The following is a 26,162-nucleotide window of genomic DNA, read 5'->3' as shown; positions in this document are numbered from 1 at the left end:
TTTTCAAGACCTTGCCTAAAAAAGACACTATGGGGAGGCAAGAGCCTTTGCCAGCAGCCGAAAGCCTAGTGGTGCCAGGTACAAACCATATCTGCCAAAGCAGAGAGGTTTGTCGACCATGGCTTCCCAGGCTGACAGGAACTGGATCCCATTTGAATGACACCAAAAACTAAGCCAGTTATTGAAATCAGTCATTTTTGTTTATACTGTGGCATAATTCTAGGTGAGGGTACTATGCTGCTCAAGGCTAGGGACATACCTACCTGGGACACATACTCTAGAGCTCAACTTTGTCTCTCTTCATATAGTCCAATGAGGTATATCTCAGGTCCAACATGAACTATGACAGAGTCATAACAGTACTTGTTGCTGAGAGACCTGAGTGCATGAGTGATTTGATGAATCATGGCACCAGACAGGCAGCTGACTGTGACTTTCTCCTTGTCCAACCTGGTGAGTGAGACATCCGTGTGTCTCGCTATTGAGTCTCCGATGACAAGAAAACTTGTTTTTTTACTGTTATGCCTTACAGTCTTCGTTGGTGAGACACTGGTGTTGCTGTGTGTCATGAGATCTGTGGGATCCCCTCTAGCAATCAATATCATTACTCCACTTTTCCCTTGTCCCTAATATTATGCTGGATATCCATTCTGAATTTTTTTTCTTTGTCAAATTTGCATGCTAATTTATATCCAAATGTGTCCTTCAACATTGCTGCTTTCAGCCTACATTACTTAATATAATTCAGTTCTCTGTGCTTTTTTGTGTAGACCTATAAGGCCACTTGCTTTCCATGGTAATATGGACATAGCAGTCATTATATTGGAAAGCTAATACTCCCAAGTATTATATATGACAGCTGTTTCAATGTATATTTCCAACTTTTGACTTACATGCATACACTAATGCCTGGCGGGCTGATCTTTTATATAGTTGTTTCTTCTCATCTTCATGTGAGTCTTTTGTCACATTTTCAAGACTTTTTGCTTTAATGAAAATATACCAACAAAAACTAAATACATTTTCATAAAGCCCAATCCCCTTGTAAATTAGCACTAACACATAAAACTGTGTGTGTTTTCAACAAATGAAGAGTACCTCCCCCTCACTTGAACAGGAACAGTTGTCCCAAATTGATGGCTACACCCATAGTAATTACCTAATCTAAACTTAAGATTATAGGTTCATAGGTTCATAGGTTCATATGAGGCTATCTGCCCTGGGGCATTTATAAGCCTAGCCCGATTGTGTTTGGCTTACGCCACCCCTTGATTTGAGTATACTGTGCCCTTTTTAAAGTTTAGTTTACTGTGCCTCTGTCTAATAGTGACACGGAAATAATCCCCGGGACAAACCTACGACCCCCCCATCCACTCATCAAGATTCTTCTTGAAGAGAGTCAGTGAGGTGCTCTGCCTAACATGAATTGAAATTCTATTCCAGAGTGAAGGGAGCCTCTGGGTTATGAATCTGTCCCTCCAGCATGTTCTATTTATTTCTGTGCTGAGGTTCAAGTCCCTCGAGCGCATAGCTCTGAGGGATTTAGATTTACTGAGGTGGAGCATGTCCATTAATTCTGGGTTGGACATTGCTTTATATGTCAGGCATAGATCGCCTCGAAGTAGGCGGTATGCAACTGAGTAGAGCTGGAGTTTTTTTAACCGAGCAGCATATGGCATCTGTTTGAGTCCCTTGATCCTCCTGGTGAGGTACTTTTGGGGTCTTTCTAATTGCTGCAGGTGTCGGGTACGGGGCATTGTATTCTATGATGGGCCTGATGAGGAATGAATAAAGGGGCACGATTACCTCTCTTGATCTAGATGTGAATCCTTTCATGATGAGGTGGGCTATATAGAAGGTCTTTCTAACCACTTTGGCAATGTGGTTGTCAAAAGAGAGATTGCTATCAACTTGGGTCCCCAAATCCCTAATTACTTTCTCTGTACTTAATGGGTTACCACCTATGTAGTAATTTGTGGGCACACTGTTTTTGCCAAAGGGTATGACTATACACTTTTTGGCATTTAGCTTTAGACCATGGCTCTGGCACCAGTTATCCATCTCTGTGAGACCTTTTTGAAGGATGTTTGTGTCAGCTGGAGAGTCAATTATAGCGCCCAGTTTGCAGTCATCTGCGAACTTGGTGAGCCATAGTCCTCCCACATTGGCCTGTACCTCAGGAAAAGTAAATACCGAACAACAGAGGTCACAGGACAGAACCTTGTGGGACGCCACTTGTGACCAGTTTCGAGTCTGACATGGCCCCAGCAGCTCTGACTCTGTGGGTTCTGTCTTTGAGCCAGTTTGCGACCCATCTTGTGACATAGGGGTTTATATTTAGGCTGGATAGCTTATCTATGATGCCCGAGTGTGGTATTGTGTCAAATGCCTTTGCGAGGTCCAGATAGGCTGTGTGGACTACCTTCCCCTCATCTATGGCCTTGGTGACTGCTTTGAAGAAGTCAACCAGGTTCAGAAGGCAGGATCTGCCCTTGACGGAGCCAAATTGGGTAGGATCTAGTGTCTGTAGGTCCCCAATGTCTTTGTTTATGAGTTCCATGATGATCCTCTCCATAGCCTTGCAGACTAGGCTAGTCAGGCTTATGGGGCGATAGTTTCCAGGGTCCACAGAGGCGCCACCTTTGTGGAGTGGGACCACTGTTGCTGTACGCCATTCTTTGGGCACATATCCAGTAGTGAGGCTGAGACTGTACAGCAGTTTTACTTGAGGGATTAGTTCTTCTTGGAGTTCATGTAGGACGCAACCTGGGACGCCATCTAGTCCCATGGAAGCAGTGTTTTTTGCTTTGGAGTGGGCGGCCTTCACCTGAGCATCAGAGATGTTTCGGAGGCTGCAGTCTGCTGGGATAGATACTTGCTCTTTTGGGGGGGAGGGGGTGGAGAAGTTTGCACTGAACCTGTCTGCCAGGATATTGGCGATGTCTGTGGGTTCAGTGTATTTTTTGTCGTTTAGAATCAACTCAGAACAAGTCTGGGAGTTGCATCCCAGGTTCCTAACATAACTGAAAAAAGCCTTATGATTGTCTTTAGTGTCCTGTGCAATTTTTCTCTCAAAGCTGGCCTTGGAGGATTTTATGAGGGATCATAATTTTTTGCTAGTACTGATCAGAGATGCCTTCCCTTTTAGGGATTTTGCTCTATCATGTAGTAGCTTCCTCCTTTTGTTATACAGTTTATTTATGGCTGGGGTCCACCAGACTGGACGCCTGCCTTTGGATGATTGGGACTTGATTTTGTTTGGGATAGCATGATCCATGCATTCCTGGAGATGTCTGTAGAATGCGTTTATATAGGATTCTGCAGTTTGGGCCGTAGTTTCCACTGGCTCTGGGGCCTTGAAGGATTCCACTTCAGTTTTGAGAAGTGTGAAGTTCACTTTTGACAAGTTTTTCACTGTGGTTTTCTGGGCTGGGGTGGGGTCGGGATGTGGATAACCAGTGAAATTAATTTATGGTCTGATCTTACCAATGAGGCATATACTTCTGGTATGGAGCATAGAGTCCCCATGTTGGTAATGGTCAGGTCTAGTATGTTTTCCCCTCTTGTGGGAGTAGTGACTAGTTGTTCCATAGCATTTGAGTTTATAAATTCCAGGAACCTTTGGGCTAAGGTGCTGGGGCTTGAGTAATGCTGCCAGTCTATGTTTGGGTAGTTGAAGTCGCCCAATATAATGGTGTTTGGAGAGATCTTCATGTTCTCCAATGTTTTCAGGAAAGCCGAATGGGATTCCTGACTTTGAGAGGGTGGTCTGTAGGATGCTATAAACTCAAAAGCAGTCTTGCCCACTGTCAGTTGCACATGGATGGTCTCCGATACTTCGTCAATGCCACTAACCTGGAGGTGTGGATATCCTTGATAAATATGGAAACTCCCCCTCCTTTTGTGGTTCGGTCCGGGTTATGGGGCCGAAAAGCATGATATGAGGTATAACCTGGTAGTGCTGGGGTGCTCTCTGGAGCCTTGAACCAGGTTTCTGTCACTGCACAGATATCGATGTTCTCCATACTGAGGAGACCTTCGATTGTATGCATCTTGAGGTTAAGACTTCTGGCGTTTAGCAGCATTACACTTGTAATAGGTGACTCTATCGTCAGGCACACTGACGTCCCGCTCACCAGGCTGAACAAGGAGAAGGTCACGGTGAGCTGCCTGTCGGGTGCTAGTATCCGCCACATAACACAAGCACTCAGGTCACTCCAAGGCAAGTACAAATATGACTCAGTCATTGTCCATACTGGTGTGAATGACCTGAGACGTACCTCCCTGGACTACATGAAAAGAGACATAGAGGAGCCCTCTGAGCATGTAGCCCAGGCCGGTATGACCCTGACCTTGAGTAGCATCTTACCCTCACCAAGAATGATGCCACAATATGAAGACAAGATGATCAATTTCAACAATTGGCTTAAGTGTTGGTGTCATTCAAAGGTGATGCAATGCCTGTCAGGGTCATACCGGCCTGGGCTACATGATCAGAGAGCTCCTCTATGTCTCTTTTCATGTAGTCGAGGGAGGTACGTCTCAGGTCATTCTCGCCAGCATGTACAATGACTGAGATATATTTGTATTTGCTTTGGAGTGACCTGAGTGCTTGCGTTATCTGGTGGATCCTAGCACCCGACAGGCAGCTCACTGTAACCTTCTCTTTATTCAGCCTGGTGAGCAGGACATCAGTGTGTCTGACAATAGAGTCACCTATTACAAGAGTATCAGGTGTGTTATTCAGCCTTAAGGGCTGTGACTGCTTGGCACACTGACTTTGTGTGCTATGTGTTGTACGTGTTTTGTTTTGGGGTAGCATTTGCTTGGATGTCTGCTTTGGAGGTCTCTGTTGCTTAGGTAGATTTTTATTTAGAGCCTCCGAGTATGTTTTTGTGTTTTTATGTGTTTGGTTCGTTGTTATGGTGGGACTATGTGATACTGGAATTGTGTTGTATGAGGTTACGTTCTCCTCCTGACTGGTTACACCAGTTTTGAGATGAGAGAGCTCAGCCTCCAGTTTGGCAATATGGTTGCATCTCTCTCATATATTTGAAACTGTTTGGAGGAGGTGAGGGTTGTCCGTGTACATGAGACAGTTGTAAGATTGCCTCAAAATTCCCAGATTCACCAGCTGGACTGGAGAGGAAACCATTGACTGACCTTTGGACATGCTAGAGTAATATAGGGAACTGAATTAAAATGGACCAATAGGGGACAAGGTAATCATAGAGAGCATAAGAGTAATTAGTGCTTATGGTTTATTAGTGCCTCTGCCCACCAAAGGAACTCTAGGCGTAGGCAAGGTATGATATGAATCATTGTTTCTTGGTCTTGAGAATGTTGACACCATAGGCTTTTTAGATACCACTGTAGTTTCCTCATATAGTTTCATAGTTTCATAGTATAGTACTAGGCTATCTGCCCTGGGGCATTTGTAAGCCTAGCCATAGTGATGTAGCTTTTGCTACCCCACGAAATGGTACAAACACAGAATAAATTTAGAATACTGTGCCTCTGTCTAGTAGTGACACAATGAAGGTCCCCTTATATAATAGACTTAGTTTACTGTGCCACTGTCTAGCAGTGACACAGATGTGACCCCTGGGGTAAACTTACGATCTCCCATCCACTCATCAAGATTTCTCTTGAAGAGAGTCAGTGAGGGGCTCTGCCTATCTGAACTGGGATCTTGTTCCAAAGCATGGGAAGCCTCTGGGTTATGAATTTATCCCTCCAGCATGTCCTATTCATACTTGTGCTGAGGTTTAAGTCTTTAGCTCTCGTGGTCCTGATGGATTTTGATTTTTTGAGGTGGAGCATGTCCATCAGATCCTGATTGGACATGGCCTTGTACGTCAGGCAGAGATCACCTCTGAGCAGGCGGTATGCTACTGAATAGAGCTGAAGTTTCTTTAGTCTGGCAGAATAAGACATATGTTGGAGACCCTTGATCCTCTTGGTGAGGTACTTTTGTGGTCTCTCCAGCTGTTGCAAATGCCAGGTGAGGTACATGCCACATGGGGCAATGTACTCAATCATGGGTCTGATGAGGGAGGAGTATAGGGGTACAATGACATCCTTGGATCTGGATGTGAATCCCTTCATGATGAGGTGTGCAAGGTAGAATGTTTTTCTAACCACTTTAGCAATGTGGGTGTCAGATGAGAGGTCGCTGTCGACTTGGGTCCCTAGGTCTCTGATTACTTTTTCCGTACTCAGTGGGTTGCTGTCTATGTGATAATTTGTGGGTACTTTGTTTTTCCCAAAGTGAATGACTATACATTTTTTGGCATTTAGTTTAAGGCCGTGACTCCGGCACCAGTTGTCCGTTTCTGTGAGGCCTTTTTGTAGGATGTATATGTCCGCTGGTGTATCAACTATGGCTTTGAGTCTGACATTGCTCCAGCGATTTTAACTTTATGGGTTCTGTCCTTTAGCCAGTTTGCAACCCATCTAGTGACATAAGGGTTTACACTTAAGCTGTTGAGCTTATCTATGATGCCTGAGTGGGTATTGTGTCAAGGCCTTAGCCAAGTCCAGGTAGGTTGCATGCACTGCTTTGCCCTCATCAATGGCTCTAGTGACTGTTTTGAAAGTCAACCAGGTTCAAAAGGGGGAATGCATCTGCTCTAAATCAGTGCATTCAGCAAAAAACCAAGCATCTCCAAACACGTGGTGACCCCAGCATAACAATATAAATAGAGGGAGCTACTACTGAACAAAATCCCAAAGAGCTTTACTGGATGAAAACAGATTAACTAGGTACTAGACCCATCTACAAATTTAATCACAAGGCTTTCTTTAATTATGTTAGGAACCTGGGTGCGAATTCCCAGATATGCTCAGAATTAGTCCAAAATGACAAAAAATACACCGCGCCCACAGACATTGCCAACATCCTAGCTGACAGGTTCAGTGCAAACTTCTCCCCTCTCCCCACCAAAGGGCAAATATCTATCCCAACAGAGTGCTGCCCCTGACATCTCAGATGCTCAGGTAAGAGCCGCCTCTCCAAAGCAAAAACACAGCATCAATGGGACCAGATGGTGTCCCGGCTCGTCCTACATGAACTCCAAGAAGAGCTAAACCCAAACATAAAACTACTGTTCAATCTTAGCCTTACTACAGGATATGTACTGAAAGAGTGGCGTACAGCAACAGTGGTCCCACTCCACAAAGGTGGTGCCTCAACGGATCCTGGAAACTATCGCCCCATAAGCCTGACTAGCTTGGTCTGCAAAGCTATGGAAAGGATCATCATGGACCTCATAAATAAAGATATTGGGGACCTACAGACACTGGATCCTACCCAGTTTGGCTCTGTTAAGGGCAGATCCTGCCTCTTAAACCTGGTCGATTTCTTTGAAACAGTCACCAAGGCCATTGACGAGTGGAAGGTGGTCCACACAGCCTACCTGGACCTCGCAAAAGCCTTCGATACAATACTCCACTCGGGCATTATAGATAAGCTCACCAGCTTAAATATAAACCCCTATGTCACTAGATGGGTTGCAAACTGGCTCAAGGACAGAACCCACATGGTTAGAATTGCTGGAGCCATGTCAGACTCCAAACCAGTTACAAGTGGCGTCCCACAAGGCTCAGTCCTGGGACCTCTCTTGTTCGGTATATATTTCTCTGCGGTACAGGCCAACACAGAAGGACTGTGGCTGCCAAGTTCGCAAATGACTGCAAACTGGGCGCCATAATCAACTCTCCAGCTGACACAAGCATCCTCCAAAAGGGCCTCATAGAAACAGACAACTGGTGCCAGAGCCATGGCCTCAAGCTAAATGCCAAAAAGTGTATAGTCACCCCCTTTGGCAAAAACAAAGTGCCCACAAATTACCACATAGGTGGTAATCCATTAAGTACAGAAGAAGTCATTAGGGACCTGGGGACCCAAGTTGATAACAATCTCTCATTTGACAACCACGTGGCCAAAGTGGTTAGAAAAACATTTTATATAGCCCACCTAATCATGAAGGGATTCACATCTAGATCAGGGAGGTCATCATTACCTCTTTACTCATCCCTCATCAGGCCCATAATTGAGTACAATGCCCCTTTGGGATGTACCTTACCAGACACCTGCAGCAACTGGAAAGACCCCAAAGTACCTCACCAAGAGGATCAAAGGGCTCAAACAGATGCCATATGCTGCCCGGTTAAAGAAACTCCAGCTCTACTCAGTGGCATACTGCCTGCTCAGAGGCGATCTGTGCCTGGCGTATAAAGCCATGTCCAACCCGAATTAATGGACATGCTGCAGCTCAGAAAATCCAAATCCCATCGAGCCTGGCTCGAGAGACTTGAACCTCAGCACTGAAATAAATAGGACATGCTGGAGGGACAGATTCATAACCCAGAGGCTCCCTTTACTCTGGAATAAAATCCCAGTCCAGGTTAGGCAGAGTCCCACATTGACTCTCTTCAAGAGGAATCTTGATGAGTGGATGGGAGATCGTAGGTTTACCCCGGCTATCACTTCTGTGTCACTGTTAGACAGAGGCACAGTATACTAACCTCAAAAAAAGGCATAGCAAAATTAATTTAAAATGGGTGGCGAAAGCCAAACATACTCTGGCTAGGCTTATAAATGCCCTAGGGCAGATAGCCTAGTATGAAGCTATGAACCTATGAACCATCTCAGTCTTAAGAAGAGTGAAGTCTGCTTTTGAGAAGTTTTTCACTGTGGTCTTTTGTGCTGGGGGTGGAGGTGGGATATGTATATCCAGGGTGATTAGTTTGTGGTCAGATCTCACTAGTGAGGGGTATACTTCCGGTGTGGAGCATTTTGTCCCCATGTTTGTGATGATCAAGTCTAGCATATTATCTGCCCTAGTGGGAGAGGTGACTAGTTGTTCCAATGCATTTGAATTTATGAATTCCAGGAACCTTTGGGATAGGGTATTAGGGCTAGAAATAATGTACCCAATCTATGTTTGGGTAGTTGAAGTCTCCCAGCATGATGGTATTTTGTGATACATTCATATCCTCCAATGTCTTCAGGAAGGCTGAGTGGGGTTCCTGAGATTGGGAGGGTGGTCTGTAACATGCTACCAGTTGTATAGCAGTTTTGCCTATGGTTAGTTGCACCTGTATGGTCTCTGATGCTTCATGTGTTGCTACTAACCTGGAGGTGTGGATGTCCTTGATGAATATGGACACTCCCCCTCCCTTTGTGGCTTGGCCTGGGTTTTGGGGCCGAAAAGCATGATCTGAGGTATAGCCTGGTAGTGCTGGGGTGCTCTCAGGAGCCTTGAACCAGGTTTCAGTTACTGCACAGACGTCGATGTTCTCCATGCTGAGGAGTGCATCGAGTGCCTGCATCTTGAGATTTAGACTTCTGGTGTTGAGCAGCATTATCCTTAGTTTTTTCCATTTTGTTTTCTAAGGAGGTGGGTTTGTCTTTTGAGCCTTGCCAAAAAAGGCACTATGGGGGTGGCAAGAGCCTTAGCCAATATCCAGAAGCCCAGTGGTGACAGGTGTAAGCCATCCCTTGCGAAGCAGCGTGGCTTGTCCAACATGTCATCCCAGGCAGACAGACATTGGATCCCCTTAGAATGACACCAGTACTTGAGCCAATTATTAAAGCTGATCATCTTGTCTTTGTATTGTGGTATCATTCTTGGTGAGGGCAAGATGCTGCTCAGGGTCAGGGTCATACCAGTCTGGGCTACATAATCGGAGAGCTCCTCTATGTCTCTTTTCATGTAGTTCAGGGAGGTACATCTCAGGTCATTCACGCCAGCATGGACGATGACAGAGTCATATTTGTACTTGTTTTGGAGTGACTTGAGTGCGTGTGTTATGTGGCGGATCCTAGCTCCCGATAGACAGCTCACAGTCACCCTCTCCTTGTTCAGCCTGGTCAGCGGGACATCAGTGTGTCTGACTATAGAGTCACCTATTACTAGTGTATCAGGCATGGTGTTTGGCCTTAAGGGCTGTGATTGGTTGACACACTGATTTATTGAAGTATGTGTTGCATGTGTTTTGTTTTGAGGTGGTGGATTTTTGGATGTCTGCTTTGGGAGCCTCTGTTGTTTTGGTAAGTTTTTATTAGAGCCTCCGAGTATGTCTTTGTGTTTTTATGTGTTTGGTTTGCAGTTGTGGTAGGTCTATGTGGGACTGGGATTGTTGTGTGTGTGGTTACCATCTCCTCCTGTCTGATCATGCCAGCCCTGAGTTGAGAGAGTTCAGCCTCCAGTTTGGCTATATAGTTGCATCTCTCACATGTATTTGTGTTTGTTGGGAGGAGGAGAGGGTTGTCTGTGTACATGAGACAATTGTAGCATTGTCTCAAGATACCCAGATTGACCAGTTGAACTGGAGAGGACGCCAGTAATCTACCACTCGACATGCTAGAACAGTATAAGGGAGTGCTGTACCTTTAAGGGAAGTGGATATTCACAGGGGTGGTAGGTAGATGTAGTGCTTTACTTAGTACGAGAGTGCTTACTTAGTAGAGAAGTATTGAGAACAAGTGCTAGGCTTATAATATAGTGAGTAGTCTGATTATACTAAGAGTAGAGCTTCCTTAAGGGAAAATTTGAAGAGCAGACTTGGCGAAGCCAGAAAAAGTTTAACCGGCGCTGAGCTATGCGCACAACCGCGCAAAGCCGTGCAAACGTGGATTTTAAACAGGGAAGTACAAAAGAGCTAGAAATGGTCCAAAACAACCAATTACTACAGCTTCTTGTGCTGAGGTCACTTCCTACAGGGACAGGTAGGCTGCTCAAGGCTCCCCACTCCCACTGGTGAGCAAAGAAACTTCCTTCTGTCCAAGTAAGGTAATGGACAACACAGGAACTACACCACAGCCCAGAATACAGCAATGCCTGTAAACTGGTCTAAACTAGTCGAGGAGAGGTGGGAAAACAAGGATTATTTTTTTTGTTTTTTTTTGATAGAAACACACAGAAAATGCAGAAACAGTGATAAATCAGTTACACAGGCTAGCACACTTTAGTGGGCAGCCTCAACAGTTAAATTAAACAAACAAACAAACAAACTTTCGATCAAATTTGACTAAAAAGTAACTTTAAGTGCAGATTTTAAAATAATGCAGCAAACAGTTAAAAAACAGTTCAAGCTAGTTCAGGGTAAGCTACAAAAGCTATTCCAAGTGAAAAAAAAGCAAAGATACTTAAATCCAGAAAGTAGTCGCTTTTCTGAGTTCTCTGTAGCTAAGTCTTGCATATGGAATTAGAAGAATGCAGTAGGCCATGAACCCCTAGGCTTGCAGTATTTGTCTTGCAGATAGCAGGGTTTTGTGGCCACTTCTTTGAAGTAGGTTATCAAATTAATTTGTTTCTCTGGCATGAGGTAAGTTGTATTCAAGCTTACTCCCAGGAATATAATTTGTTTACAGGGTACCAGGTGTGATTTCTTTTTGTTTATGGTGTACCCTAGACAAGTTAGAAAGTACAGTTGTGTACCTACCATAAATGTAGATGTTCGAGTGTATTCACTGTTGCAGTCATTACAGTTGGGTTATCCTGCTGGCAGGCTACCTGCAGTCGGCCTGAATTCCAAAGTCCTGGTCCGGTGTTGGTTGCTGTCACCTCTTCCCTGACGTCAGAGTGCCAGGGGTATAAAAGATGCAGGCAACTCCATTTTCTTCAGTTTTTATTGCCCCAGATGTCAGGTGCCCCTAAGAGGGTAGGCTGTAAAAATTATAATCATAAAAAAGCATGCACATAACCTTCATCTACAAGCAAATACACCACATAGGTTGCATAGAATAGAGAGGTACAGATAAGTCCAAGCAAAGAAAAAAGGGGGATGTGGAAGGGTAACCTGGACTGCAACAGTGAATACACTCTAACATCTACATTTATGGTATCCATGCTAATTGCATGTTATAGCTTGTGTTTCCTCTTATGCTGATTGCTGTATGTTATTTTCTTGTCTCTATCCCCCCCAACTTGTGAAAATATATCTTGCATGCTTTCAGCAAACATTAACTTTTATCCTTATGAAAAATGCACTGGTTAGCTTTAGTACTCTCAAGATTAATTGTTTGCCCCTGCAGACAGCTTGTCTCTACATAAAAGCAATCAGCAATGAGGAAAAAAAAAACAGCTAACAACTTTGGAAATGCATGGAAGAATCTTTGGAAATTTCACTCAGCAGCACACAATGTACAGGTGCTCCCTGGCCAACTGCCTGCAATTACAGATGTCTTATCTCCCACTGAGAACATTTACTAATGGAAAAAAGCTAATAAATTTGCAGATGCAAAAAACAATACCATTTTTGGCTGATCGGTGGCTTAGCGGGATAAAGCCATGACAACTTGGACGACCTGGATTCGATTAGCATCTCGGGCAACTGATAGAGTGGCAGGGAGAGATGTGTATACCCATCCTGGGGGGAAGATAGTGTGTGAGTGTCTCTAGATTACGCTCCCTGCTGGAGACTAGGGATATCAGTAGAAGAGACATGTTCAGAGGTGGCAGTCGGTCTGGATGAGCTGCATGAAGGCTGGGTGATAGATCCCCACATTGCATGCCCCTTCAGGGCTATACTGCTTTGTCACATGGGGATGAGGGATACAAGGTAGGCCAGTAACCCCCCCCCCCCCAGATGGAAGCACACACATGCTGAGCCCTGTTGCCTGTGATCTGTGACAGGCCCCAGCATATTAAAGGAATAAGTTTGGTGGGCCATGAAGAAGCTGGTACAGCTGGCACAGACAGGGCATGAGGGCTGAGCCAGTAATAAGGAACAACAGGTAGGGAAGAAATACCACCCCCCCAAAAAAGGAAAAGGAAACATACCATTTTCTGTGCCTTTCATTATTTTGACTAACTGTTCACGCATATTTGCTTAAAAATAGTTTATAGCTTAAGGCAAGGACATTAGTAAAGACATTCATCCCTGTAAAAAGAAGGCAAATTTATTATCTTAATTCTACATGTAATTTGGTCAATATACTTTTATAACCCAACCAACCCAGCAGACTAAGATCACATTATATTAACTTTAACTTCCTTCTGTTCAGCCTTTCTCATCTTCTCAATGTATAAGGTTTGTATATGTTATAACTAAAAAAAATGTGTTTTCTTCCTTGCCTGCTTTAATCTCTTTAACAGTCACTGATAAGAATTCTGACACCTTACATTTAAAATAATCCTGGCTACACACTATGCAAACTGCTTTACAATATATAACATTCAATTTACTGCATGATTTTTATATAATTATTAATAAGAACAAAAACTTTTTTGCTTATAGTTACGTCTTCAAAATCAAAAGTTTAACGAAGTCAAAAAACTTTCACTCTTTCTCTGACACTTTTTTCTTGCAAAGCCCTATTTCATGCCTGTTTCTGTATCAAGTAATATCAATGCATTATAGTCTCCCATTTTCCATTAATTTCAGCGTTGCTGGTTTTCTTCCTGATCATCCACATCTCCGAACACCAGTCTCGGCTTCAAGTTCAAAGCATTCCTAATTATTCCACTCAACTCTTGTGCTTTTTTTCTGCCTCTGAAACTTTTCCCTTTGAAATAATGGAGAATGTTTCTCTGGCTACGTCTCTGTAAGGGCTTTGCTATCAGATGAATGAGAAGCAATGTCCTCTTCTGCTTACTGGCTTAATCTTTGTTGGGTAAATGTTTTTATTTATTCCTTAGACTGTTTTGCATCAAAGAATGGATGTGATCCTCAAGGGGAAACCATTCTGAACATATCTAGTTACAGCAGATAAATCTCACAACTTCCACTTGACATTCCATGATTGCTGGGCTAAACTTGCTTCTCTTCTACGTGGTATACATGAATAATTATTTTCCACATTTACTCAGTAGTTTCCAATTTTTAATACTTTTCCTTTCTTCCACAGTTTTGTGGTGTAATTGCATCTTTACTAATATGGGTGTTGGCTGTTTTCCCATGGCCAGGTCTGGAGCATACACACAATATGCCATCTCAATTAACAAATCCTGTGGAACACATCCAGTTGCTGGTCTGTACTTTGATAAAATGAATGTAGTTTTTTCCTTCCAGTTTCTGTGTTAAAGCAGAAAATCTCAGACTTTCTCTCTATAAGCCTTGCTTTATCCTCTAACTGTACTACTTTTTGTAATAGTTCTTGAGAATCTTCATGCTCAGCTGACCTTTTCTTCATTTCATACTTTGCTGTTTGGAGTTGTATCATTTAATCTGAATAGTTAGTCAAAGCCTACATTTTTCTAGCCTTTTGTTTTTTGAGTTGATACATTCCTTCAGTGTTTCATTTATTTTAAACACCCCTGAGTGCATTTGATTTTTCCTCTTAATTACTGGAAGACATATTCCAAATTTATTTTTTGATGACATGCAGACAGTGTAATTATTAGTCAGTGATCAGTTTTTATCAAAACTAACAGATTTACTGGTCCTTTTTCTGAAAGGTTGAGCGTTCATGCTGGGAGAGCTCAAATCAACTTGTTGATCAGTGTGCAGCCATATTGGAAGTCCTTTAATAGGATTTAATTTTGATCATCATATTATGTCAAAGATATTTTCCAGTAATTTTTCTTTGTTCCTTTTCAGGAAAGCACACACTACCCCTAGATATCCAAATTTTATTAAAACATATGAATGTATTAGACAAACTTTCTCATTATAAGACATTTGAAAAGACTTTCATACTCCTTCAGCATGGCCTTTAGTTTTTTCTAATATATCTTGCTATTGTGCATCTATAACTTCCTACCTTCCAAATTTAATTCCAAATACAATTGGGTTGGGAGGGTGGCCTAATGGTAAGGTGTTTGCCTTACAAACACAAGGTACAGGATTTGAGTCTCACAAGGGATAATTGGCTAGGCTTAAAATGGCTCGCAAGGGCAGTTAGCCTAGTACTAATCTATGAACCTATGAATAATTTCATCTCTTTAAAAATAAACACCTCCGCTTTTAATTATATCTAAGAACCCTTGTGTTTGTTCTTATTAGTGACAAACCTATGCTTCAGAACTCCTTCTCAGCCTTTGCTATTACTTCCTTCATCCAAATTACATTCAGTTATTGTAACTATTAAATCATGTGCATAATGCCATAAACATGGGGATTTTCACCCATTTACTTATTTCCTATACTGTATCTGCCACATTTTCGTTACAATTCATATCTGTATTCGTTATTACCAGAAACAAAATACTGCTCATCAGATAGCCTACTTTACTCCTCTTTGCACTCTTTCCTTTTCGCTCATCCCCAACTATTAACCAACACCTTATTTTATGTTTTCTCGTAAGTTACTCTCAAAACTCTTCTTATTCATTCATTCACCTATATGATAAGCTTCTAAAATTTCCTACATGCTATGTTCTCCTCACTTGAAGTCCACTAGGCATGCAACCATTTTACAATCAGTTTTATCCTTTATTGTTTGATATACTGTATCTTTAATTATAAAGAACACAGGGTTTGCTTGATTCCCCTTTATTCATTAGACATATTGGTGCACTGCTTCTGCAACTTTATCAAATCCTTTTTGCAAAATTCTCATAAAACAATGTATAACCTGCATTTGGTAAAGTAGCTGCTCTCCAAATTCTTATATCTTATTTTTCCATTTTATATATAAATAGAAACTTAATAACCCCCTCACATATTTTTTTTCACTTTTATTCCATTCATTCATTCATTCATTTATTACATTTAATAGTAATTCTTTCTCTTCATCATTTCACTTCTTATAAACCAATATCCTAAGTCCTGTAGCTCAGAAGAACTTTTCTCATTTACCTTTTTTTTACTTGTTTATACATTCTTCTATTTTATTATCTAATCCTTGTACTGCTTCCCTTTTATTTGTTTTCATGTCCCAGGATTCCTTAGTTTTTTACTTCTTTTTTGCATATAATTTCTTTAAATGTTCTACTACTTTTCCTAATTATATTTTCTTTCTCAATAATGTATTGTACCATTGCTGTCTTTTGTCTGTAACATTTGTCTTTCTTCCATTGTTATAATTTTCCCCACAATGTGTAACCTCTTTTTTCTTTTAGAAAAATATCAGTCTGTGAATCATATGTTTTATTTTTTATTTCTTTCATAAATCCATTTCTCTTATACCCTTTCTCTTTCATAGGTTCATAGGTTAGTACTAGGCTAACTGCTCTTGCGAGCCATTTTAAGCCTAGCCAGTTATCCCCTGTGAGATTCAAACCCTGTATCTTGTGTTTGTAAGGCAAACACCTTAATCATTAGGCCACCCTCCCAACTCCTCGCCTTTACTCCTAATTCATTACACATTTGTCATGTCATCCTTTTGCTGATTTCAGCAGTTTCTGTCATTAAATATAATTTTTATATTTGGTGCTGCGGTAGCGTTGTCGCCTCACAGTAAGATGCTGTCCAGTTCAATTCTCAGCTAGAGCGTCTTCTGCGTGGAGACATGCGTGAATGGGAGTACCTTCGTTGAAGGTTGTGCATCAGGCCTGGCAAGCCGGTACGTAAAAATCAACTGCCAATCATTAGAGGACCGGAGTTCTGCTGTGGCGACCCCTAACTGGGAAAAGCCGAAAGACACAAACAAACAAACCTTAAACATTCTGTCCATGAATCATAAAGTGGTCTCATTATCAAATGTTCCTATAACAAAGTACTTTTTTCTTTTCTACATAAGTAATTCTACAGCTTTGACATTGCTGTTTCCTATCAATGTTTTTATGCCTTTACCATTACTTTATAAAATCTTCAGAATCTCTTTTTATTGCCACATGATCCACAAAAATGACTTTTTATTTGCCACTTTTGCCACCTATAATTTCTTGTCGTCCTTTTGACAACACTATAGTTTATGACTGTTTTCATCTTCCCTGTGGTATAAGTAAATTGCCTTTGTTGAGCCCTTTTAATCTACTGTACTACATTGTTTCTCTGCAAGTTTTAATTTCTTGTGTAATATTACACAACCATTTCTTTAAACTGTAAGTAAAATCTCCTATTATAACAGTATCCGTATTTACTAGTACAGTGTGTTTTGTTCCTTTGAACATTTATACTGTTCCTTTTTAGATGCATGCATATGGCACTATCACTCTTAGTAAATATTTCCCATTCATATATCACAAATCAATACCAGATTTCCTGAGCATATTTCCTTTCTAAAACTCCAAATTATTGATTCTTCCCATGACTTTACTACTTGGGTCTTCATCAGCTCATTTAAAAGTCTTATGTACTCAAAAGATGTTTATGCTTTTGCTTCCTAGCAACATCTATAAAACCTCAGGCTTATTTTTTCATTTTGATACTATTAACATTTACTGATATATAATCAACTACATTACTCCTCTTTCTTTGTAGGTTTCTTTACTGCATGCATTTTAGTTTTCCTCACCCCCTCTCCCTGTAGAATTAGTCTGTTCTTCTGTTACAGCATCACCTTGTTATTCACTGTTTCCCAAAACACCATGCTTATTTTCTGTTAGAATATTGAACTTATCTTCCTCATCCTTAGTCTCCCCTTCTTCAGGCATCTTTTCATTTTGTTTTGAATTAATATTATTAATTTATGTATACAGTTCAAGAGTACTATTTAAAAGCATGTCATCTTCTTTTCTATTCTAGTAACAATTGTATCATTTTTTCATCATGCAGTTTATTAATGTCACAATTAATTAATGGGCAATCACATCATAAAGACCTTTTTTACTGCATTTCCTGCAGACCACTCTATAGTCAGTCTTGAATTAAATGTCGCTGATGCTCATAAAAAGCCTGATTTTTTGTCACCAGCAGCTAACCATACCTTTTTTCTATTCACTATGAAACACTCAGTAAAGTACTTAATTTTTCCCTCCTTAATTAACAGAATAACCAAAACCTCTCAGTCACCATTACGAATTTTTCTCTCATCCTTTATTTTTCTTTTATCTGATACCAGCTGGCAACATTTAACAAAGTACAATTTCAAATCATAGTCAGTGATGTCTGTTGTCTTAAACTGGTCTGCTAACTTTCTCGTTTGTTGCAAAATATTCCCTGTAATTTATAGCCCTTCCAAGAACCACAGAAGGGCTTTTTATTATAGGCAGTCAAAAAAAAAAACTTTCTGCCAGCTGAAATACTTTTAATGTTGTCTCACAAAAAGATTCTTATCTCAGATGAACTAAAGGTTATATCTCATTAACTGTATGCATCTGAGTAAGGAATGGGAATTACAGGCAAGTCCATAAAGAACTTTATAAGCCAAAGGTTTCTCATAATGAAAGGACAGTTGACTTGGGAGAAATTGTTTAATATAGAGAGGATTCATCCTTCTTTATTTGTTTAAGAAAAAATTTCTTTCAGGTCCTCAGACTTCTCAGAGAAAGCTAGTAGGGAAGCTTTTCCCCATTAGGTCCAGCAATTAAAGCTTGCATACAGCTGATGTCTGAGGAGTTGAGCATGTGATAGACATGTACTGGGTATCAGATGCTAGTAATCTGGGACTCAAAAAGTACACCTGCCAAAGATGGCACAAGGGACATGACCAGCCTACGCTGGGCCTAGTGCTGGCATCAGGCAGTGTTTGCTAAGGATGATATTTAAAACCCTTATGGGCAGTTCTCACTGGACTTTAAAAATATATCTTAAGTTGAAGGTTCAAATCACAGAATCACAAGCCCTGGTGCAGGAAGAGCTGTTGGATTCTCATCTTTCTACTTCGGCTATTAAATATTGCTGGTGTGGTAGTCCCTACTCTGAGCCAGTAATCAAGAAGCCTCATTCCTCACCGCTGACACCAGTGAGGGATAGCCAGTAGAAGCAAAAATGGGTATACACAGTATTTTCAGATGCAGCTCTCTGCACCAAGAACAATTTTCCTTTAAGAGCACACAGGGAGCACATTCCAAACAAGGGGCTGGACTCTCTGTTTCTCTGCAGGCCCCAAACAAGACTCCACACAGACCACTTTGGAGCTGTGTGTCCCTGTTCCAAGTATCTGACACACACACACACACACACACACACACACACACACACACACACACACACACACACACACACACACACACACACAGATGCACATTTAGATATTTGATTTTAACACGCACACACACACACACATGCACACAAGCACACACGCACGCACACACACACATACACAGCTCTGCCCACTCTGCCCAGAGTATAAGGTAATTATGCTGCCACCATTCAGCTATTCTAATGCTCTTACAAAGGTACCCAATTATACTGAGTAAAATGAATACTAATACAAATTAGTTTGACCAAAGCAGCAAGGCTTTCAGGAAGGGCCACAATGTCACTAAAATAAGCATAAGTACTCTTAAGATGTTAAACATATTTTCTAAAAGATCAGCCACAATGAAAGGTATATGAATATTTAATAATAAAACATGAGAATAATGAATATCTATTTACAATAAACACCAGAGTTTTGATCACAGGAGATATAAAAAAATAACAGTTGAATAGATTCAGACAGATGCAGAAAAACAATACATAACTAATCTCACTATGTTTTCTTGACTAATGAATTGCTGTTCCCTGTTAAGTTGCTTACTACAGCAGGGCAAGATGATGAGTGTTGAGTTGCTTAGTACAACAAGGCAAGATGAGGTGTGTTGGGTTGCTTATAACAGCAAAGCAAGATGAGGTGCGAGGTTGTGTGAGATATCTGTGAGAGATCTTTCCTGTCAGGTTTCGAAAATCAAAGTGCTTCTGTGAGGTTTACAGAATATAGGTTCATAGATTAGTACTAAGCTAACTGCCCTTGCGAGCCATTATAAGCCTAGCCAATTGTCCCTTGTGAGACTCAAATTTCAAAAACTTCCTCCCTTCCAGGGTAGCAATTAGTTCACCCCTAAGGACAATACAATAAGATTCCTAGTCCTGGTTTTCCCAGACATTTTGTCTTTGGCGGCAATCAGACCTGTAAGATACATTTTTTATGACCTAAACCATTCCATTTAATTTTCAAAATTAGTTGGACTGAGAATAACCTCTTCCCTTCCAAAATTCTCTGTTAAAACATATACATTTAATCAGTTATAATAATACTGTCTGACATACCTATATAGCTCTTTTCTGTCCAGCAAGATCCATTGTTGATGCATTTTTAACACAAGCAGCTTTACAAACACATTTTTAATTCAAGCATCAGTACAAATCAGTGCGATAGTCAAATGACATAAAATTCTTTACAAAACTCCAGCTAGCTGTGCTGGCATATGTTACACAAGCACTACCCTACTCTCTCTCAGACACAGATAGAACTACCTCATATCATCACATTTGGGCTTGGGGGAGGGGGCACTGAGACCTGGACAGCAGTTCTCTGAACAAAGTACAACCACCATATTTCAACCAGGCTGCTGTTTGCGATTAAGCTACATGTAATCATGCTGTGGGTGATCATGGTGGGGGGTAGGGCAGCCATAACTACATTTGGAAAGTGTTGCTGCTTTATATATAAAACATGAAAACTTCCATGACACAAGTCCTGGTAAATTGAAAGTAGCAAAAAATAACTGGTTGCCTCAAGTGGTTGCTTGCTGTTCTAATGCAATGGTGACAACAAAGCATACACTTGTATAAGATATGTCCACCCCAAGCACAGGAGCTCCTGAGAAAAAAATGCTAAACTGGAAATGAAGCAGATGAGTCTATTTGCTGACCCACCAAGAATGGTCTACAGTATTAGAATTACAGTGTAAGGCACTAAAAAGTAAAAATCCCTTTTCAGGACAATAAAGGCATGCTGTGAGACATACCAGTATGGTTGATGAGCAAATTCCTGGAGAAGCAAATGCAGCATAATATCTCAGCAGAATGATACTACTGTATGTCATGATTTTGGACAAATGTCCAACTATGACCATTTAGGACTGGCAACTGTATACAATGTCAAACTACTGCTTTTCTAGTAACATTTTTATATGGTTCAAAACTGATGAGCTACCTATACGCCATAAACAGATGAGTAATAAAAGTATTCTTTAATTGGAGTTATTGAGTCAGGGGTTTCAGCCCCATATACTACTTGGATGAAGTTCCCCCTTCCATACAGAAATACAATGTATTGCTCCTGGTTAATCTGTCACTGTCTTCTCCAATCCACCTGTTTATAATCTCTGTTAACTTATTAGACAAGCGTGATGCCTCCAGGTGTTTCTACAGTTGTATCTTGCATCCTATCGATGCCTTGAGGTGTCAGATATTGTTTGTTCATATTTGCATTAATAATTCCTAAACCATACTACATATAGAATATTAGGTTCATAGGTTCATAGTACTAAGCTAACTGCCCTTGCAAGCCATTTTAAGCCTAGCCAATTATCCCTTGAGAGACTCAAACCCTGCACCTTGTGTTTGTAAGGCAAACACCTTAACCATTAGGCCATCCTCCCACCATCATCTTAAAACTTGCACAATGGGAAACACAACTGTACTGATATTTGAGTGCTGGTAAGGAGATATTAATTGCAGTCCATATAATATTTATTTGTATTGTCATAAGTGTCATGTTTTTCTAAATATCTCAACAGCCAAGTAGCACAGACAGAACTGTGTGTGCTGAAGAGTTTGTCATTTACACTTCTTTAGTAGCCTCTATAGTTCTGGAGATATGTACATTTGTTTGAAATGTGAGGACATAATTTTATTCTACCAAAAAGATTTGGTTTCACCCTTTGGAAGTTACAGTGCAGACTTTCAGAACTCCATTGGAGGGAATGAATTAAACTCCCTCCCATACAACACTTGAACAAATTCCATCTTACTCCATCATGAACTCATACTCAATCTCCCTCCACATCAACCACTTACACTAATTTTTGCCACCTTTTATCTCCTTTTCTGTCAATTTTTTCCCTCTTTCCTGATCTCTCACACTTTTTTCCATACTATACCATAACCCACCTCGTTCCTCCATCTATAAGGTTAGAAATACTACTTTGATATTGATCAACCCTGTTAGGTTGCTACTGAATTCTTTTTTACTATGCTTTGTACAGCTTAGTACATTTATGGCTTACTACTAATTTAACAAATTTCTAAATAGTAAAATTGTATGTAGGGTGCATACTTTAAAACCAATTATTAGTAGTACTTATTTTTATTGTTGTAACATAAACTTGCCTATTTTAATGTATATTTCTTTTGGAGCTTTTTTCCCAGGCCTCCATTGAAAAGGGGTATATTTTCTGCTTAGACAGACTATCCTGTTAAACAAATTTTTATGTATTTATGTATTTTACATTAATTTTCCAGGAAAGTCCGACTGGGCAGTAGTTGCCCGTTTTTAGCAATACATAATGTTACAAAAACATCCAAATACAGAAAGCATGCAACATAGTAACAAAAACAAGTTAGTTTCTAATGTTCAGTACAAATATGTACTCCTTAAGAGGAACATTTAAACAATAGTAGCAAAAACAGGCTAGTTTCTAAAGTTCCGAACAAAAATATTCAATGTAGTCTTCTAGAGGAATATTTAAACAATACACAGAAGGTAGAATACAGGTGGATGATGTAAGGTTATGATGTACTTTGAAGCATCAAATCTGTTGCTACAAGAGAAGTTTATCATGTACATCACCATTTTCAGTTGCCAATAAAAAAGGGATGGGCATTTATTAGGTTAGTCAATAAATAAATAAATTAATTAAACTAATTTGGCTACTGTATTACATAACATGTAGGTACTGTAACAGACAGAAGAACAGTTGCTAGATTTTTTGCTTAATCATCTTAATGCAAACCATCATGCATCTTTGATATCTGATGATCTAACCCAGTTATAGAGATTTCTGGTTACTTTACCATGATATATGAAACCGGATCAACCTTACTGTTATCAGATTTAGACATATGATGTTGGGAGATGAATCTAATCACTGCTTGTGTAGCCAAATCCTACTGCAGAATCAAGTACTGTCCTTCACAGGTCCGTGAAGAACTGATGTTATGATTTGTATCACTTGTGAGCCATAGCTAATCTCAACAGATATCTGACAAGTAAGTTTTGTTTTTTTTTATTTGGTTAGTTAAGGAACACAAATAGCTTTCCTCATTCTATGCAGTTGCACTATCAAGAGACAGACAAGCAGTATTCATGCTGCACTAAAGATAAATGTTGGGTTGTGCTGGAAGAACTAACAAGGAAACAGAAACTATCATAGCTGCTGTATTTACTTTTATTCATTTGTCAACCACATAAGACCATTACTACAAAGACCTTTACATTGGGTGATCTGGAAGCATCACATGTTGAGAACATTGTACATACCTATGCAGTTAAAAACTGAGGGGAACTAATTGAATGAAACTTGTCAGCAGCTTATAGCCTTTAGCCTTGGTATTGCAGTGTCACAAAGTATATAATATTATTGAGTTCAGACATGGGATGGGATTCAGAGAAAGATCCCTGTACTCACATAAATTGCATGAGCCAAAGTTGCAGTTTATGCAGTCATGGGAAATGCAGTTCAGAGACTTGATTAGCCACAATGAAGAAGACCTGATTGTTATCTAATTTGCATGTCTCTGAATCAGGTGTAATTATTGCCATTGCTAAACAATCACTGTCCCACACACATGCAGGCATTCATTACATGGACATGCACATGCACACATATACACACACACACACACACACACACACACACACACACACACACACACACATACACACACTGTACACGAACCCCCGCCACCGATGATCAAATGCACAGACACATTCACCCATTTACTGACACACAAACACACACACATATGTCTCAAATCTCCCTGATTTTACAAAACATCCCTAACTTTTCATCTTACATTTGCTCTGTCCATTGTAAAAGAAATCACTAATGAATATAGACGGAAATGCCAGACATTAGAGTTTCATACTTCTTATTTTTCAGAAAATGCATTGCTAAGCAAAACCTATTTTTCTATTAACTTAGTAAGGGAATTAAACTTGATCCTGTTTTTGTGTCTTAAATCTTCCATTCGTATTGGCTTATCCCTGATTCTTGAATAAAGAAGTTGAGTGCTATGCTGGTAACCCATGCCCCCCAGTCACTCACCCACACACACACACACACACACACACACACACACACACACACACACACACACACACACACACACACACACTCACACAATCTCCTCTACCAATCCCCCAAATAACCTCACTACTGCAATCATCATCTAGGCAGAGATGCACACACGCACACACACACACACACACACACACACACACACACACACACACACACACACACACACACACACACTCACTTGAAATCACTCATACCCCTGCAGTTACGCACAGAAACTGAGCCATACATCCACATGCTATGCTCCACTACAGTGTTTCACATGGGATATAATGGGGGAATGTGTAATTTTGGTCATGTTAATTAACACAGCCAGCCTTGTTAAGTTATGCAGCCTAGTGATTTTAGCTGTATAAATTCCCTTCCAAAAGTCATTTCCTGGAGAGGGCACATGGCTTATTAGCATATGCTGCTCCCCTGGAAGGACTCATTAGGACATAGCACTGACATGGAGATGGCATACCACTGTTATTCTACTGACCACGTAGAGTCACTGTGGTTGCCTCTCTCTGAATACGAAAGGGCATCTGCCATTGGTTTTCCTTCCATGTTAGGGCTTACTCCTGGTAGTAGCATTTTCTGAATCTCAGTCATGGAGTCCTGTGCTTAAATTCCCTTGTCCTCACTTAGCCACTAGAGAAAATAGGTGAGCAAGTGCTAACGGGCTATGAGGCAGATCTCTTAGTACTAAACATGCAGTGGTAAAAGAAGTGAGTTAGAATATATTATTTAAAATTCCTATGGAAAAAAAAAATGAAATGTGTGAAGTTATTCCAACTGAACACATATTTACACCATTAATGATAGCTAGGAGAAACTAACAAGACAGATGGAATATTTTTTTTTTTTTTTAAGAACATACTTGGAATCATGGAATCAACATCTAGCAGATGAGGAGACAGAAAAAATAACAAAGCTGGCCCATGGATGTGGGTGTTATATTTCTATGTGAAAACTCTGCAGCTTGAGTTAAAAATGCATCTCTACACTAGATGAGTAGCTGTGGAGAGATCAGAGTGTGTTACATCAGCTCTGTTTGTCTGGGTGTAGGATGGGATGCTAGATGTGGTGCAGGTGAACCTCCTGCTGGAGACTGGGGATCACCCCTGACAACTACATAAAGTTCTGTATATGTGAATTCATATGTCTCTGTGAAGCTAAAGAAAGTTTAGTTAAAAATCCCTCTTTTCTCTCCAGTTCTCTCAGCACATCCTTCTCCTTGATCCCTGCCAGGTTACTTTCATAACTGAAGAGGCAAGGCTTCCATTCCTACAGCCATTGTGTAACATCTGGATAGTTTACACTAGACCACCTGTCCATACAACAATTATCTGATAGAGGGAGATGTGAATGTATGCAGACAAGGAGTAGTGGCCTTGAGGAGCACAAGGAGTTGAATGGAGAAAAATATTTTCTTGTTTCTTCTTCTTCTAAGCATTAGAAAGCTGAAGAAAATAAGAAACATCTATGAAATGATAAGAGCAGCTTTCCAACTTGGTAAACAGCTTTGGTATGAGTAGTACAGCCATTGAACTCTTTAGCTACAGATTTTATAAGAATTTTAAAAATAAGAAATATCATAAAGATAAGAAATTTACAGAAACTGCTTATGACATTTAATTGAGGGACTTATATAAAATGCCCACAAGTTTTAATCCATTTGCAAAATATTTGTGTGTGACATAGATCAAACTACTAAGCTACATCAGTGGTCACAGGTTACCCCTGAATGGAAGCACTCACCCCTTGTGGGAATTGTTTCATTTTTAGTAGGTGACCATCAGTCTTGTACCACATGTATCATACTGCATCAAACACCTGGGAGAACTAATCCTCGGTAGTTGCCCATTTTTTTAAAATAATTCATGGACACTGTAAGTTTCTTAACATATATGAGCATAAACCCAAAATTTTTGGAGGTGATAATGATAGCACTTCATTTTGAATACTTCTGAGCACAAACATGAAAAATAAAAATGAAAACGTTTTTGTGAAATTAATTTATGGAATGTCTAACCAAGAAGACCCTGGCCTTTAGTTTAAATCTGAAAGATAAACATGCTGGAGGTTAAAACTTTCCTTCTGTTTTGTAAAATA

General features: G+C 40.4%; 1 protein-coding gene and 1 long non-coding RNA gene across 6 annotated transcripts in view; one reads left to right on the top strand and one right to left on the bottom strand.

The window, feature by feature from the left end:
- The window catches only part of LOC122789185, a 1,666,093-nt gene that overhangs the window by 610,601 nt on the left and 1,029,330 nt on the right, over nt 1–26,162 (top strand). The window lies entirely within an intron of this gene.
- The window catches only part of CAMTA1 (calmodulin binding transcription activator 1), a 2,166,856-nt gene that overhangs the window by 1,885,160 nt on the left and 255,534 nt on the right, over nt 1–26,162 (bottom strand). The gene's annotated exons all lie outside the window — the stretch shown is intronic.

The sequence above is a fragment of the Protopterus annectens genome, chromosome 14.part0 (genome assembly GCF_019279795.1).
Source record: "Protopterus annectens isolate FY-2018-M chromosome 14.part0, PAN1.0, whole genome shotgun sequence".
Taxonomy (NCBI): domain Eukaryota; kingdom Metazoa; phylum Chordata; order Ceratodontiformes; family Protopteridae; genus Protopterus; species Protopterus annectens.
This window is presented reverse-complemented; position numbering and strand designations above follow the sequence as displayed.